This window comes from Trachemys scripta, chromosome 7 (genome assembly GCF_013100865.1).
Source record: "Trachemys scripta elegans isolate TJP31775 chromosome 7, CAS_Tse_1.0, whole genome shotgun sequence".
NCBI classification, from domain to species: Eukaryota; Metazoa; Chordata; order Testudines; family Emydidae; genus Trachemys; species Trachemys scripta.
This window is the reverse complement of record NC_048304.1, coordinates 90044401-90050400: the sequence shown is the minus strand read 5'-3', so window position 1 is coordinate 90050400 and position 6000 is coordinate 90044401.

Sequence of the window (6000 nt, the reverse complement as noted above, 5' to 3'; positions counted from 1 at the left end):
AACAATGGTGAGAAAATGGTCCTTGGATATTTGCACATAGTACAGATAACACCAGGTGACAGCTCTGCATGACAAAAGTAGACGTTTAAGTAATTCAGACTGTTGCTATGAATTTAATCTCCAGTGAAAGTTCTGTCTTCGTAAAGTATGATTTATCTGTGTCGTTCAACTGACAGGGAAAGGGCTTGTAGACTATACCGTTCAACTCACTGGCATAGAAATTAGGCTAGCTTTTCAAAACCAGCAAAAACCGACAATTATTACCTGTTTTCTCTAATGAGTACTAGGGACTCAAAATGTTACAAAAGAGGTGATTTTGACTTAAAATGTATTACTAAAGTTATAATTGTACTTAAACTAATCAGTAAGCAGTGCTTTGGATTTTTAAAAGCAAACTAAGAAAAAATGAACAAGAGGTGACAGCCATCCTCTGCTCTCTGGAATCATCATTATTGGTAATGCAGAAGCACTGAGAGACCAAATGTTTAAATTTCCTTTTTAGTTTCAAATGAGTTTTTTTTTTAAATCAGACAAAATCAGAAAAGAAAGTCTAAATAAAAGCAGAAATGTTAGAAAGTATATCTTCTAACTGGTAATATTTATTCTTGAGCTAGTTTATAAATACGAGTATTATATTACAATATATTGTCAGAAGACAGGATACTTGGCTAAATGGACCTTTGGTTTGACCCTCTATGGCCGTTCTTATGTTCTTAAATAATGTCTCAGCGATATTATTACTGTATATTACAGAATTGAGAGGTATCACCCAGTGTCAGAGCCCCACTGTGCTAGGTATTGCACAAACTCATAGGATGACACCATTCCTGCCTTAAGAAGTTTATAATCTAAATAGGACCAAGAAAAGATGCTAATTAGCTGCATTTTACACATGGGGAACTGATACAAAGATTAAGTGACTTGCCCAAGGTCACATAAGATGGCTGTGCAGAGACAGGAATTAAACCCAGAGCTCCTGAGTCCCAATTCAATCCTTAGGCCTGGTCCACACTAACCCCCCACTTCGGACTAAGGTACGCAAATTCAGCTACGTTAATAACGTAGCTGAATTCGAAGTACCTTAGTCCGAACTTACCGCGGGTCCAGACGCGGCAGGCAGGCTCCCCCATCGATGCCGCATACTCCTCTCGCCGAGCTGGAGTACCGGCATCGACGGCGAGCACTTCCGGGATCGATCCAGGATCGATTTATCACGTCTAGACAAGACACGATAAATCGATCCTAGAAGATCTATTGCCTGCCGCCGAACCAGGAAGTAAGTGTAGACCTACCCTTAATCACAAAACCATCCCTCCTTTCCTGGTTTCAATTAGCAAAAGGGCTGATGGCCACAATTCAGAGAAGGGTAGCATTATGCTCTCTTAAAGATCTCCTAACTTAAATAGAAAATGAGATGCCAGCTGCTGGAACCTACCAGTTTAGCTATGACAAATGGAAAAGTAACTAAACAACAGGAACAGGAAATAGCTACCCAAGGTTTGCCAGCTGTCAGCAAAATTCTAACCTACTTGAATAATTTTCTAGTGCAGTTTACTAAAACTGATCTGGAGTTAAACATAGCATGATGAAAATAACATAGGGTAAGAGTTGGTTTGGGAAGTTTATGGAACTTGGAATAACAACATAACTCTCCCTGGGGGCTGATAAAGCATTGTGCTGAGCATCTCCTGTGAGCTTATAAGCACCCATGACTCCCTATAAATTAAAGATGTTCAGCACCTCACAAGACTTGCAGTATCAGACCCTTGACAGTAGATTACTGGTTCCTCAAAGCACATATGGTATATTTGGGAATACATTTAAATGAGACAGTGGAGATGAACACATCTGAGCAAGCCCACTAAGCACTTGGTATCCTTTCATAAACTCTAGACATGAACACATTTGAACTAGGCTCCATCAATAGGTCCTTGGGACTATCAAGTAAATGGTTCCCAAACTACTCCAGCAGGGCTCCCAAAATGTAAGGTGATCTTCGGGCTACTACTGTGACAGTGTGTCAGAGTATCCTGTATGGTAACTTTCATTTTCTCTTCTTAGTAGTCACTTATCTTTGTATTTTGGTCACGATGATAATGTTAATAAAGATCTGCCAAAAATTCCACATTCAACATTATCATTCTGAAAAGTTTTTAGCCAATCATTTGATCACATGAACCATGAGGTATTAACAGTCTCATTGTCTTTAGAAATCCAGCTAGAGAGTTAATTAACTCTCACACAGCCGAGCAGTTGATAGGAAATCATTTTTTAGGCTAAATCCTCTGCAAAAGGGCCCTCGTTTTTTTCACATTAGAAACAAAAAGCCTCAAGAATTGTTTGCTTCACTTTTGCTCAGCAAAAGTCAGAGAACTTGCGCAAGAAACAATACCGTCCAATACTTAACTACTCAAGATAGTTAAGTCCATAGCAAACTGCAAAGAGCTACAAAGGGATCACACAAAACTGGGCAACAAAATGGCAGATGAAATTCAATGTTGATAAATGCAAAGTAATGCACATTGGAAAACATAATCCCAACTATACATATGAAATCATGGTGTCTAAATTAGCTGTTACCACTCAACATAAGAACATAAGATCGGCCATACTGAGTCAGATCAAAGGTTCATCTAGCCCAGTATCCTGTCTTCCGACAGTGGCCAATGCCAGGTGTTTGTTTTAAACCTGTTGCCTATTAATTTCATTCAAGAGAGAGATCTTGGAGTCATTGTGGATAGTTCTCTGAAAACATCCGCTCAACTCCAGTGGCAGTCAAAAAAGCTAGCAGAATGTTGGGAATCATTAAGAAAAGGATAGATAATAAGACAGAAAATATCATATTGCTGCTATATAAATACATGGTACGCCCACATCTTGAATACTGCATGCAGATGTGGTCACCCCCATCTCAAAAAAATATATATTGGAATCGGAAAAGGTTCAGAAAGGGCTACAAAAATGATTAGGGGGTATGGAACAGTTTCTGTATGAGGAGAGATTAAAAAGACTGGGACTTTTCATCTCAGAAAAGAGTCGACTAAGGGGGGATATGATTGAGGTCTATAAAATCATGACTGGTGTGGAGAAAGTAAATAAGGAAGTGTTATTTACTTCTTCTTATAACACAAGAACTAGGGGTCACCAAATTAAATTAATAGGGAGCAGGTTTAAAACAAACAAAAGGAAATATTTCTTCACACAACACACAGTCAACCTGTGGAACTCTTTGCCAGAGGATGTTGTGAAAGCCAAGACTATAACAGGGTTTAAAAAAGGACTAGATAAATTTATGGAGGATAGGCCCATCAATGACTAGTAGCCAGGATGGGGAGGGATGGTGTCCCTAGCCTGATAAAAGTGCTAGTGCAGACAATGCCTTAGAAGTTGACATTTGCCAAATTCCCCAATTGGAAATTCTAACTGATTCCCACCGGTTAACTGTTCCAATTGGCAAATAGTTTTTGGCTCAGCACATCTATTAGCCTCCTGGTTTCTGGGTCAACTGGGCCTCCAATGGACATCAACAAAGACTAATTGAAAGATTCTAATAGAACCCAATCCTCAAAGGTATTTAGGCACCTTACTCCCATTGATTTCAATGGGAGTTTGGTGCCTAAATACCTGTGAGGATCTTGGCCTAATTCAATTCCAGTAGGGAGAGTGTTTTCTAAATTTACCATTATTTTTTATTTAAATTCCTGAATGTCACAATAGCTAGCTCCAGCTGTGCTGTGATGCCCAGAATGCATTAGTCTATGATGTCACAGATACCAGGAAATTTGCTGAATTATGGAACTGGCCTATAGAAGAACAGTTAAGTAGCTTTTTTATTTCATGGCATAATTTTTTTGGGGGAGGGGGGAGGGAGAAATTATTATTTTATATTCCACATGTTCCTGTGTATACACTTCTGGGCCAGGGAAGCAAGAATTCTTGACGAAATAGCCAGCCTAGCATAAATTGCCAGGCTTGCTGAGGTCCTGCCACAAGGGCAGTAGGATCTTGGAGGTCAAAGGATGAGAACAAAAAGGGAGTGGCTGAAGCATGACTGCAGGGTAGAGTGAGTGGGAAGATCAGCTAGAGGGGCGGGTGCAGTGTAAGGTAAGATTTATGGAAGCTAGAAGAATTTATAAATGCAGTTGTGTGAACTAAAAAGGATCAGATTGAGCCTGGGAAGCCAGGAAGAAAGACGATGGGATGTGGGCAGAGGCAGAAGAATTCTATGCATTTGGGTAAGTTTTGGGGGGGAAATCTGAATTTTTGAGGTTTTTATCTAAACTAAATGCTTCATCTTCTTGAGATTCATGGGCCACTACTGAGGCTTCGTTGGTAAAGTCATTTTTCTCTGAAGTAAATGATTGTATGCCACTAACTTGCTATACCTGCCACACTAGCCATTATGAAGGATTGAAATCTTCAAAGCAATTCTTCCTCCTTCTAAGCATTTTACAAGCCTACTTACAACTTTTTCATCTGCCTCCTAGACTGTCTCCAAGGATGAAAGCCTGGGATGTTACATCTGCTCAGTTTGTAAAAAACAAAATAAAAAAAATCTGGCTTGGGTTTAATGAACCCCTTCATGAGGATTATCAGTCTCTTCCGGTAAAAAAAGGAAATGCTGAACAAAACAAGTCAGGCTGTCACCTATAGCTGACAGTTCTAAAATTAAGATGATTAGAAAAAAGATCATTTTCTTTTAGTTACAAAAGTAAGTACTTAGCTATGTCATTCTTTCCTATTAGCATCTTCTGCATCTCGCTGACTAGAAGGGATATTTAAATGTCTCAGAAAGCAGCTGGTTTTCAAAGAGAAAGGAAAAAAAGGAATGGAATAGGCAAAATATATATTTATCTGACCATTTAAAGCAGCATAAATTCCCATAATAAATAGAAATTGACTATTAACATTTGGCACAGAAAACTAGGAGCTAATGAAGGAAGATGGCACAGAATAACTTCCTGAATATATAGGTTGCACTTTTATTCCCCATCTGTGATGTTGTTTTGGAATCTCCAAAAAAAATTTCACAATAGGAAGAAATTATATTGTATGTATGCAATACAACAGTATATGAACCATAACACTTGCATTGGGTGAGAGCAGTGTAGATGACTGTCCTTTTACCTCTTATTTCTAATGTCAGATAAACAGCAATTATAGCTGTCCAGGGCCTGGAAGAAAGGTTTACAAATGGGCATCTGGTTGATAATCATCGTTTATGAAGGTTTTAATGCCTTCTTTTAAAAGTATCAGGCATAGGCCACACTCAGTGATCACTGTTAGGAGCTGGCCCATTGTTCTGACCCAGTATGTGAGTTACCATGTTCCTGTATAGGACTGAGATGTAACTGTCTATGTTAACTGAATATCACACTAAGCAAGTTAAAGGTGTATTGCCATTGCTTTTGCTTATACTGTACCTGTTCTGCATTACAGGACTTGTTTCAGAAACTGGCACTTTTCTCAAGCTCTCTGAGTGACAGAAGTATAGTTAATTCATGAGACGCTTCAGTTGTCTAGCTGAAGGAAGGGATTCAGTGATATGGCGTAAAAACAGAAAAGTGACAGTATTGCTTTCTTTTCTCACCTTCAAAACAAATAAGGTTCTGGCAAAACAGTTCTTGACATTTGTATGTGAACACAGTGCTAGCTGAAATTGTAAAAGTCCTTGTGTGGGCTGGGCCTGAATTAAAGTCCATTCCCCACACCTTCCATAACCACATGTATACACTATGTAAAAGTGAGACCCCCAGATAGTTAATGGATATAAAAATAAAAGAAATTCTTAAAATGGATGCACTTAATATAAACACAAAAGAGGAGTAGAGCTATGGGTGTATCTGAAGAATAACACTAAAAAAACAACAACAAAGAGAAAGCATTGATTAGTTAACCTTGCATATCCTGTTCTGAGATCAAAGTGGCTAATCTGCAGGGATCAAAGGGGGGAAATATACTATGTAACACTCTTAAAATATATATATTATGCCTAGGATG